Consider the following 13,402-nt stretch of genomic DNA (forward strand, 5'->3'; position numbering starts at 1 on the left):
ACATATCATTGCAAAAGAGTTGGTACTTCGTTTCAGACAGTAAATTTGCTAGTAACAGCCATGTTTGGTTTGATGCCATCTCCTCAAAACCTCTCAATCAGAATTCATCTTTCTCTTCTTTACAGTCAAACAAGACTGGTACAGCATCTTTGATACAATAGTACTGTTTTCTCTTTTAGTTAAATTACTATGATATGAAGAAGGTAAAAAAATAAGTAAGAAGTGGGTCTTTGCTCTCAAGGAGTTTACAGTCTATTAGCAACTTTAAGACAGACACCAGTGATCATTCAAAGAAGTATCTGGTAAGTGTTAAAGGAGGTCTGTGCAAAAAGCAACAGAGGGTCAAGGATACAAGCAAGAACACTGACATAGGGAAGAGATTCAGGTGGAAGAGGTGGAGGTGACAGGGGTCTTGATGACTAAGTCATTTTTCAACAGGTGCAGAGGGTAGAAATCCGCATTCCATAAAGAGGAAAGGGCACACCCAATTCTACTTCAGTGTAGAAAAAAATTTCTCAACCACAGTGCTACTGACATTTGGGGTCAGATAATTCTTCATTGTGGGGAGTGTCCTGGGCATTATGGGATGTTTAGCAGCCTCCCTGGCCTCCACCGTCTAGACGCCAGTAGCACCTCCCCCCAGTAACGACAACCAAGAATGTGTCCAGATATTGCTGCACATCTTTGGGGTTGGAAGGCAAAATCGCCTCAGTTGAGAACCCTGGTATAGAATATACACACACATGTAGACACACACATATGTACATACACAGTTTTCGTCCTGTGCTGCTGTTTGAACTGGGTCATGTACTTCAACTTGTTTGAAAGTAGGAATGAAGGTAATAATGCTTAAAAAATTATTGTAGAGATTAAATAATGTACCTAAAGTCTTCGGCACATACAGTTATTATTGTTCCTTAAGCCAGGGGATTGTAAGAATTGTTGAAGATTTTGGAGCAGGATTGGTGTGTTCTTAGCTGGATTCTTCTTCATCTTTTGGCATCAAAGAATGTGTTGATTGGGGACTATTAAGCAGGGAGAACTCTAAAGGGGTAACTGTTGAGCAGACAAAATATAATAAGGGCCTGAACATAGATGGTGTTCGTGGGGATGGAAAAGAAGGAATGGCTGTGGGAGAGGGATTTTAGCAGCTTTCTTGAGCTATATTGGCATAAAATAAACTGCACATGTTTAAAGCATATAATTTGCTGAGTTTGACATACATATACACCCAGGAAATCCCTATTACCATCTAGATAGTGAATATATCCATTAGCCCCCCAAATTTCCTCATTCTCTTTTGCAATCTCTCTCTCTCCCTACCCCCAGTCCTGTCCCCACACAACCACTGGTCTGCTTTCTGTCACTTTAGATCAGTTTACAATTACTAGAATGTTAAATAAATGGAATCATGCACTATGTACTTTTATCTTGGTCTGGCTACTTTAATTCAATGTAGTCATTTTGAGACTCATCCATGTTGTTGAGTATATCAATGTGGCCCACCTGTTAGTTAAGTAACAGGCAGCAAGACCTTGGTCTACACTCAAGTAGAAAACTTCTGCCCAGCAAAAGAAACAACAAAATGAAAGGCAATCTAGAGAGTGGAAGAAAATGTTTGAAAAATCATATATCTGATAAGCAGTTAATATCCAAAAATATAGAGGAGATCCAACATGCCAGAGAAGTAGGGAACCCAAAGTTCCCTCAAACACAGCAGTGTTGAGGCCATAGAACTTTGAATTCCAAGAGTCTGGGCTGAAGAATGGCAGAGATGTCTCCAGGGACCCACGAAGACAATCTGGCAGGCATAGATGATTGATCGCCAACTGGGAAAGATAAAATGGGCTGCGTAGGCATGGAGGGGAGGGATCATCTTCTGTGGAGAGACAAAGGGAAAAGAAAGAGAGTCTGGGGAAGCATAGGACTGTATCTGGACAAGAGAAAAACCACAGACCTGGATGTAGAAAGATCCAATCTCTAACTGCGGGGCTTTCTCCGGACTGGGGAAGTGGGGAGACAGCCCCAGATTCGGTAACTAGTTCAGAGATGCTCTGTGGTGGGAGAAAGCAATCCCCTCCCTGGAGTGCTACAGGAAGAAAATATATAGCTTTTCAAAGAACAAAGACTGCCTGAGCCTGCCAGCCAGAGACCATATATCGGAGGTACAGAGCGGCACTTCAACGGAACTAGGCAGAACTGGGAGCATGGAGTGGGATCCTTCAAAACATCAGGGTTTAAATCCCAGATGAGTGCCAGAGAGGCATGGGAGTCGGCAGAGTGGGACAAACTGCCTCGTACATACCTGCGACACTATGAGGAAGGCCTGAACAGAGTGCTTTGGGACACACGGTCTGTGGAGGAGAGACTGGGGGGTTGCCATTTTTTCCCCATCACCAATAAGGTGGGGCTTCAGGGAATGGACAGCGCCCACAGTGGAAGCCGGACCTTCCTACACCAAACCACACACCCCACGCCTGGTAACTGCCAATCTATAGGAGCGGGATAGACGTTGATGAACCAGACAGTCTCTCCTCCAGACCAGCGCTGTTGCATTGCCTGGTTCAATTCTCGGACAATTCTTATTATATAGATATATTCTTCCTTCTTTTTCTCCTTCTTATCTCTTCCCTCCTCTGGTCTGGTTACTCTGGTTGTTGGTTTGTTTAAGCAGATATATTTAATCTATTCTCTTTATACCTGTTCTACGTCTCCTTTATTTTCCTCTCTCTCTGAAAAAGCCATATAGTTACTCTGTCTGGTCGATTTTCTTTTCTTTTCTTTTTCCCTGCCCCTGTCATCTCTCTCTTTGTATAGGATAAGGCCTCTTCCATCAACACTGCCCACACCCCATTGTTTTGCTGTAGCTGGTGTTTTCGTGTTTTTTTCTGTTTTTTGCTTGTTTGTTTCTTTGTTTTCTTTTCCAAGACTACTTCAGTGAACAAATCAAAGCAAATCTGGTGGAAGGTCCAAAACATCACTATGAGTAAGGAGATAAAGCAACCAGAGTCACAACAATAAAGAACAAGTAACACACTCCAAAAAACAGCTCCTGAAGGTCCAGGCGATGGAGAGTGTATGACCCTCTTTGATATAGTAGTGCTCACAGGTACAGGACACATAACAAAGTTTTAAAACACGTAAGGGACAGAAAACTAGCCAAAATGATGAAAAGGAAGAATTCTTCTGAAAAGAAATTCTAGGAAGAAATGACAGCCAAAGAATTGCTCAAAACAGATATAAACAATATAACTGAACAAGAATTTACAATAATAGTCATAAGATTAATCACTGGGCTTGAAAAAAGCATAGAAGACAGCAGAGAATCTATTGCTGCAAAGATCAAGGAAACTAAAAAAGTCAATGAATTTTAAAATGCTGTAATGAGGTGCAAAATAAACTAGAGACAGTGACAGTGAGAACTGAAGAGGCAGGGGGAGAATAGGTGAAATAGAAGATAAAATTATGGGAAAAGATGAAGTTGAGGAAAAGAGATAAAAAATATTCTGGACCATGAGGGGAGAATTAGAGAACTAAGTGATTCAACCAAACAGAATAATATCTGTATCATAGGAGTTCCAGAAGAAGAAGAAGAGAGAGAAAGGGGTGGAAGATGAATAAATCATAGCTGAGAAGTTCCCCAATTTTGGGAAGGAAACAGACATTGCAATCCAGGAGGTACAGAGGACTCCCTTCAGACATACCTTGAATCAATCTGCACGACATGTCATAGTGAAGCTGGCAAAACAAAGATAAAGAGAGAATTCTGAAAGCAGCTAGGAATAAAAAGGCCTTAACCTACAAGCGTAGACACATAAGGGTAGTAGCAGACCTATTTACTGAAACTTGGCAGGCCAGAAAGAAGTGGCAGGAAATTTTCAATGTGATGAACAGGAAAAATATGCAGCCAGGAATTTTTTATCCAATAAGCCTGTCATTCAGAATAGAGGGAGAGATAAAGTTTTTCCCAGACAAACAAAAACTGAAGGAGTTCATCACCACTAAACCAGCCCTACAAGAGATCCTAAGGGGGACTCTGTGAGAGGAATGTTGCAAAGACCACAAAGGATCAGAGACATCACTACAAGCATGAAAACTACAGATAACACAATGACACTGAATCCATATCTTTCAATAATGACATTGAATGTAAATGGACTTAATGCTCCAATCAAAAGACATAGGGTATCAGAATTGATTAAAAAAACAACAACAAGACTCATCTATTTGCTGTCTACAAGAGACCCATTTTAGACCTGAGGACACCTTCCGACTGAAAGTGAGGGAATGGAAAATCATCTATCATACTACTGGAAGTTAAAAGAAAGCTGGAGTAACAATACTTCTATCAGATAAACTAGAATTTAAACTAAAGATTGTAACAAGAGATGAAGAAAGGCATTATATCATAATGATGGGATCTATCCATCAAGAACAGCTAACAACTATAAATGTTTATGAACCCAATTTGTACCACTAAAATATATACAACAATTAATCACAAACATAAGCAATCTTATTGGTAATAATGTGGTGATTGCAGGGGACTTTAATACTCCGCTTACATCAATGGACGATCATCTAGACAGAAAATCAATAAAGAAACAATGGCCCTAGATATGATACACTAGACCAGATGGACTTGACCAATACTTTCAGAACGTTCCATCTTAAAGCAGCAGAATACACATTCTTCTTGAATGCATATGAAGCATTCTCCAGGACAGATCACATATCCAATAAATATAAAACAGCCCTCAATAAACATAAAAGAATTAATAGCATACACATGCACACTTTCAGATCACAATGCTATGAAACTTGAAATCAACCACAGGAAAAAGTTTGGAAAATTTCCAAATGCATGGAGGTTAAAGAACATCCTCTTAAAGAATGAATGGGTCAATCAGGCAATTAAAGATGAAATTTAAAAATATATGGAAACAAATAAAAACGAAAATAAAACAGTCCCAACCCTTTGGGATGCAGCAAAGGCAGTCCTAAGAGGAAAATACTTTGCAATCCAGGCATATTTTAAGACACACAAAAAAAATCCCAAATATAAAATCTAACAGCACATCTAAAGGAACTAGAGGCAGAACAATAAATAAAACCCAAAGCCAGCAGAAGAAGAGAAATAATAAAGATCAGAGCAGAAATAAACAGTATAAACTCCCCCCCCCAAAAAAAAAACAGTAGAGCAGATCAATGAAACTAAGAGTGACTTTTTGAAAAAATAAATAAAATTGATAAACCCCTAGCAGACTCCTCAAAAAGAAGGAGAAGACCCAAATAGATAAAATCACGAATGAATATGGATTTATCACAACTGATCCCTCAAAATACAAGCAATTATCAGAGAATACTATAAAAATTATATGCCAACAACCTTGGAAAACCTGGGAGAAATGGACAAATTCCTAGACACCCACATGGTACCAAAACTCGAAGGGGAAGAAATAAAAAATTTGAATAGGTCCATAACTAGTGAAAAAATTGAATCAGTTATCCAAAATCTCCCAACAAATAAGAGTCATAGGCCAGATGGCTTCTCAAGAGAATTCTACCACACATTTAAAGCAGAGTTAACACCTATCCTTCTCAAGCTGTTCCACAAAATAGGAATGGAAGGAAAGCTTCTGGACTCATTCTATGAAGCCAGCATTATCTTGATTCCCAAACCAGAGACCCCATGAAAAAGGAGAATGACAGGCCAATATCCCTGATGAACATGGATGTAAAAATTTTCAACAAGATACTAGCAACTCAAATTCAACAGCATATGAGAAGAATTATTCACCATGATCAAATGGGATTTATTCCTGGGCTATGGGGTTGGTTCAATATTCACAAGTAAATCAATGTGATACATCACATTAATAAAAGAAAGGATACAAACCATATCATCCTGTCAATAGATGCAGAAAAAAGCATTTGATAAAATATAGCATCATTTCTTAATTTAAAAAAAACTCAAGAAAGTCGGGATAGAAGGAACATACATAAATATCATAAATGCCATATATGAAAATCCCACAGCTACTATCATCCTCAATGGGGAAAAACTGAGAGCTTTACCCCTGAGATCAGGAACACGACAGGGATGTCCACTCTTACCACTGTTGTTTAACGTAGTGTTGGAAGTCCTAGTATCAGCAATCAGAAAATAAAACGAAATAAAAAGCATCAAAAATGGCAAATAAGAAGTCTAACTTTCACTTTTTGTAGATGACATGATACTCTACATGGAAACCCAAAGACACTATCAAAAGGCTGCTAGAACTGATACATGAATTTAGCAAAACTGCAAGATACAAAATCAATGTACAGAAGTTAGTTGCATTTCTTTACATCAATAATGAAGCAACAGAGAGAGAAATCAAGAACCGATCCCATTTACAATTGCACCAAGAACCGTAAAATACCCAGGAATAAAACTAACCAAAGATATAAAAGATCTGTATGTTGAAAACTATAGAAAACTTATGAAAGAAATTGAAGAAGACACAAAGAAATGGAAAAACATTCCATGCTCATGGATTGGAAGAACAAATATTGTTAAAATGTCAATACCACCCAGAGCCATCTACACATTCAATGTAATCCCAATCAAAATTGCACTAGCATTCTTCTCAAAGCTAGAACAAACAATCCTGACATTTGTATGGAACCATAAGAGATCCCAAATAGCCAAAGAAATATGGAAGAAGAAAACCAAAGTGGGAAGCATTATCATCCCAGACTTTAGCCTCTACTACAAAACTATAATCATCAAGACAGTATGGTATTGGCACAAAAACAGACACATAGACCAATGGAACCCAGAATTGGACCCACAAATGTATAGCCAACTAATCTTTGACAGAGCAAGAAAGAGTATATAATAGAAAAAAGATAGTCTCTTTATCAAATGGTGCTGGGAGAACTGGACAGCAACATGCTGAATGAAACTAGACCACTTTCTTACATCATACACAAAAACAAACTCAAAATGGAGGAACAATCTAAATGTGAGACAGAAAACCATCAAACCCTAGAGGAGAAAGCAGGCAACAACCACTTTGACCTCAGCCACAGCAATTTCTTGCTTGACACATCTCCAAAGTCTAAGGAATTAAAACCAAAAATGAACTATTGGGACCTCATCAAGACAAAAAGTTTCTGCACTACAAAGGAAACAATCAACAAAACTAAAAGGCAACTGATGGAATGGGAAAAGATATTTGCAAATGACATGTCGGATAAAGGGTTAGTATCCAAAATCTATAAAGACCTTACCAAACTGTATACCCCAAAAACAAATAATCCAGTGAAGAAATGGGCAGAAGACATGAATAGACACTTTTCCAAAGATGACATCCAGATGGCCAACAGACACATGAAAAGATGCTCAACATCACTCATCATCAGGGAAATACAACTCAAAACCACTGAGATACCACCTCACACTGGTCAGACTGACTAAAATTAACAAACAAGAGATGTTGGCAAGGCTGTGGAGAAATGGGAACCTTCTTGCTCTGTTGGTGGGAACCCAAACTGGTATAGTCGCTCTGGAAAATACTGTGAAGGGTCCTCAAAAAATTAAAAATAGAAATACCTTACAACCCAGTTGTAGCACTACTAGGAATTTACCCAAAGGATACAGGAGTGCTGATTCATACAGACACATGTACCCTGATGTTTATAGCAGTGCTTTCAACAATAGCCCAGTTATGTAAAGAGCCTAAATGTCCATCAACTGATGAATGGATAAAGAAGATGTGGTTTATATATACAATGGAATACTACTTGCAATGAGAAAGAATATGCCATTTGTAGCAACGTGGATGGAACTGGAAGGTGTTATGCTAAGTGAAGTAAGTCAGAGAAAGACAGATATCATATGTTTTCACTCATATGTGGATCTCGAGAAACTTAACAAAAGACTATGGGAGAAAGGAAGGGGGAAAATAGTTACAAACAGAGGGAGGGAAGCAAACCATAAGAAACTCTTAAATATAGAGAACAATCTGAAAGTTGATGGGGGAGAGGGGAATATGGGTGATGGGCATTGAGGAGGGCACTGCTGGGATGAGCACTGGGTGTTGTATATAAGCAATGAACCACGGAAATCTACCCCAAAAACCAAGAGCACACTTTACACACTGTATGATAGCCAATTTGACAATAAATTGTGTTTAAAAAAATAAAGAGAAGCTGATCCCATTTAAGATCATTAAAACAAAAAAAAATTCCAAACATTAAAAAAATCCATTTCAATAGCAAAAAACAAGCAATCTGATTTAAAAATGGGCAGAGGAACTGAATAGACATTTTTCCAAAGAAGACATATAAAAGGCCAATAGATACATGAGAAGGTATTCTACATCACTTAATCATCAGGGAAATGCAAATCAAAGCCACAATGAGATAATCACCTCACACCTGTTAGAGTGGCTGTCATCAAAAAGACAAAAGATAACAAGTGTTGGGAAGGATGTGGAGGGGAAAAAAAAAACCCTTGTGCATGGTTAGTGGGAATGTAAACTGGTTCTACTATGAAAAACAGTATGGAGTTTCCTTAAATAGAACTACCCTACGATCCAGCAATCCCACTTCTGAGTATATATCCAAAGGAAGTGAAAACAAGATCTCAAAGAGATATCTGCATTCCAATGTTTATTGTAGCATTATTTCCAATAGCCAAGATAAGGAAACAGCCTAAGTGTCAGTCAAAAGATGAATGGATAAAGAAAACGTGGTGTGTGTGTGTGTGTGTGTGTGTGTGTGTGTGTGTACACACATACTATGAGATATTACTCATCCATGAGAAAGAAGGACATCCTGCCATTTAAGACAACATGGGTTGAACTTGAGGGCATTGGGTTAAGTGAAATAAGTCAGATAGAAAGACAAATACTGTACATTGCTTGTATTTGGAATCTAAAAAAGCTCAACTCATAGAAACAGAGAGTAGAGTAGTTGCTACCAGGGCCTGGTGTGGGGGGAGGGGGGGAGGTTGGGAGATGTTGGTTAAAGGGTACACACTTCTAGTTATAAGATAATTTCTGGGGATCAAATGAACAGCATGGTGATTAGAGTTAGTAATACTGTATGAAATACTTGAAAATTGCTAAGACAGTAGATCTTAAATGTTTTCACCACACAAAGGAAATGGTAATTATGTGATGTGATGGAGATGTTAACTAACCCTCCTATGGTAATCATTTTACAATGTGATCATCTCAATAGATCGTTAAGTGTATCACGTCAACACATTGTATACTTTAAACTTACACAATGTTATGTTCAATTACATCTCAATAAAGTTGGAAGAGTATATACAAGAAATAAGTGTTGAGATTAATATTTTTGAATATGGCTGTCAAATTGTTCCAGCACAATTTGTTGAAAAGATTGTACTTTTCCCATGGGGTGTCTTGGCACATTCATTGAAAATCAATCGATCATATATGCGTGTGTATTTGTGGACTCTATTCTGTTTCATATGTTCCTATGATATAGAGATATGATATAGCATATATCATCACATATTATTTATTTAGATGTATTAAATGCATACACACATGTATGATATATATATATTTTTTTTCCTCCTTGATCTCAATATCACACTCTCTGGAACTTCTGTCTTAAAATAAGGTAGTTTAAATTCTCCAATTTTGTACTTCTTTTTTTTTAATTTTTAAAATGTTTTTAGTTATTTCTGAGAGAGAGAGACAGCATGAGCAGGGGAGGGTCAGAGAGAGAGGGAGACACAGAATCCGAAGCAGGATCCAAGCTCTGAGCTAGCTGTTAGCACAGAGCCCAACACGGGGCTCAAACCCATGAACCTGAGAGAACCCGTGAGTTCATGACCTGAGCTGAAGTCGAACACTTAACTGACTGAGCCACCCAGGCACCCCTGTACTTCTTTTTCAAAGTTATTTGGCTATTTTAGGTCCCTTGCATCTCAACATAAATTTTTGCTAGCTTTTCAATTTCTACAAAGTAACCTGCTGGAGTTTTGACTGGGATTGTATTGAATCAGTAAACCAATATAGGGAGAATTGATGTGTTAACAATATTCAATCTTCCAATCCATAAGCATGTAGGTCTCCCATTTATTTTGGCTTTCTTTAATTTCTTTGAGCCATGTTTTGTAGTTTTCATTGCACAGGTCTTAACACATATTTTGTCATATTTATCCATAAATTACTATTTATATTGTTTATTATAAGTGGTTTTTAATTTTTTTCAATTTCTGATTGTTTTATGTGAGTATATAGAAATACAAGTGGGGTGTCTATGTGGCTCAGTCAGCTGAGCATCCAATTCTTGATTTTAGCTCAGATCATGATCCCAGGGAATCCACACTTAACATGGAGTCTATTTTAAGATTCTCTCTTTCCCTCTGCCCCTCTTCCCCACTTATGCTCTGTCTCTTCAAAAGAAAAAAAAAGAAATATGACTGATTTTTCCAGATTTCCTTTGTATCCTAAAACTTTGTTAAGTATTAGTTCCAAGTAGCTTTTGCATACTCCTTTGAATTTTCTATATAGATGGTTATATTGTCTATAAAGACAATTTTAATCCCTTATGCCTAACTTGGATGGCTTTATTTCTTTTTTTGCTTTATTGCATGGGTTAAAACCTCCAGTAAAATGTAGAATAGAAGTGATTAAAAACAGGCATCCTTGTCTTATTCTCAATGTTAAAGTGAAAGAACTCAGTTTTTCTCCATTAACTATATTAGTTGTAGAGGGTTTTTTTTTTTGTAGATATCCTTTATCAGATTGAAGAAGTTTTCTTCTATTTCTAGTATTCTGAAAGATGTATGTTATTAAGATTAGATATTTCACTTTCTAATACTTTTTCTCCATATATTTAGATGATCATATGGAGATGATCATGAACATAACATTTTGTTTTTAACCTGATAATATGGTGAATTACATTGATTTTTTTTATTGTGCATTGATCAATTTTTGAATGTTAAATCAACCTTACTTTTTTTGGATAAACCTTATTTTATCATGATGTATTATCTTTTTTTTTTTCCAATGGTCATTTCTTTATTTTGAGAGAGCATATGTGCAAGCAGGGAAAGGGGAGAAAGAGAGAGCGAGAGAGAGAATCTCAAGCAGACTCCACACTGCCAGCACAGAGCCAGACAAAGGGCTCAAACTCACAAACCATAACTCCATGACCTGAGTTGAAACCAAGAGTCAGACACAAAACCAATGAGCCACCCAGGTGCCTCATGATGTATTATCTTTTAAATATATTGCTGGATTTGGATTGCTAAAATTTGGTGAATAATTTTTGCATCTCTACATGACAGATCTTTTTGTCTAGTTTTCTTTTCTTGCAATGTTTTCTTCTAGTTTTGGTATCAGAGTTATTTTGGCCCCATATAATTAGTGGTAAGCGCTTTATTCTTTTCAATTTTCTGGGACAGTTTGTATAGAATTATTATTATTTGTTCCATAAATATTTGATGGAATTCAACAATGAAACCCATATGGGTCTAGAGATTTCTTAGTGAGAAAGTATTTAACTGCAAATTCAATTCCTTTCATTGGCAAAGTGTAGTCAAGTTATCAATTAGTTTTTGGTGAGTTTTGATAGTTTTAAAATGAATTCATCTCATCAAATTTGTTGAATGTTTTAATATAATATTTTCATATTTCCTTATTGTTTGTAGAGTTTGTGATGTGTTCTGCTTATTATTATTTATAATTTGCATCTTTTCTCTTTTTTTTTTTTTTCTGATCAGCCTGGCTAGAGGTTTCCCAATTTTATTTATATTCCCAAGAGAATTAGTTTTTGGCTGTATTGATTTTCTCTATTTTTGTTTCTATTTTCTGTTTGACTTCAGTTCTTAGATTTCTTTTCTTTTGCTTGCTTTGGGTTTATTTTGTTTTCCCTTTTCTTGTTTTTTAGGATAAAAGCTTAGGTCATCAATCTGAGGTCTTTCTTTTCTAAATAGGCATTTGATGCTATCAGTTTCCCTCTAAGCACCATATTAGTTGCAAACCAGAAATTTTAAAATATCACCTTTTCATATTCATAATAGAATTCAGTTCAACATGCTTTTTTATTTCCCTTTTTATTTCTTCTCTAACCCACAGATTACTTTCAAGTGCATTGTTTAGTTTCTAAATATTTAGAGATTTTTCCACATGCCTTTTTGTTATTGATTTCTAATTTAATTCTATTGTGATCTGGAAAAAACTACTTCATAAGATTTATATAATTTTAAACACACTGAGCCTTGTTTTATACTCCCAAATATGGTCTGTTTTGATCAATGTTTCCTGTGTCTTGAAAAGAATGTATATTCTACTGTTGTTGAATGGAGTGTTCTATAAATGTCAACTAGGTCAATTTGGTTCATAGTGTTATTCAAGTCTTTTTGCTATTCTCTGTGTATTTGTTCTATCATTTATGGGGCAATATATGCTACAGCCTCTAACTACAATAGTTTACTATTGCTCAATGTATTTTGCTCAATATATTTTGATGCTCTGTTATGTACACAAACAGAAATGGGTTTTGAGGGGAAATATGTAATTCTTTACAACTCTGTGGCTATTCAGGATAGGAATGCTGCTGGGTAGAAGGAAGAATCCAAATAAGCCTGTACTTGTCTGGTATCCATAAGTTTAGGTGTTTAGTTATGCTGCTGGACAAGGGCACTCAAGTCAGGACCAACCCCAGGCCAGTGTTTTTTGACTGTGATTCAGGTCTATTACCTTTTAATTTTACTCAGAGCCCAGTGTTCCCATGATCTCTCTCCAACTCCTATCTTGTTCTCAGGTCCTCAGTCCAACAAAGATGGAAATGACTGATCTTCATGAAGATGTAAATGGTAGCTAAAGACTATTATTCTTGTAGTGAGCATTTTTATTTTATAATTTTTTAATGTTTTATTTATTTCTGAGAGAGAGAGTGTGAGCAGGGGAGGGTCAGAAAGAGAGGGAGATACAGAATCTGAGCTAGCTGTCAGCACAGAGCCCGACGCGGGGCTCGAACCCACTAACCATGAGATCATGACCTGAGCCGAAGTCGGACGCTTAACCAACTGAGCCACCCAGGTGCCCCACCATTTTTATTTTAAAGAGGGCTTACATTTTTAAGGCAACAGGGTGTAGCTTAGTTGTGGAATTTCAGGCATAAATTAGAGGATAAGCAAAATCTCTGGAGGCAGAGCAGCTGGAAGCCTTGAAAAACAGCTGTAGACTATTGCATTTCTACTTGGCTTACACCAACCTGTTTCAGGTACAGCAAGTGCTTAGTGTTTTCCAAGTTTGAATTACAGCTCTTCCACCATTTTTACCACTAAAGAAAGGAAACATGCCTTGTTGTGTTGTGTTTGAAGTACCACACTCTTCCTGTTCTCCAGGAAAATCCAGTT

This window comes from Hyaena hyaena, unplaced genomic scaffold (assembly GCF_003009895.1).
Source record: "Hyaena hyaena isolate Hyena2069 unplaced genomic scaffold, ASM300989v1 scaffold_282, whole genome shotgun sequence".
In the NCBI taxonomy this organism is placed as follows: Eukaryota; Metazoa; Chordata; class Mammalia; order Carnivora; family Hyaenidae; genus Hyaena; species Hyaena hyaena.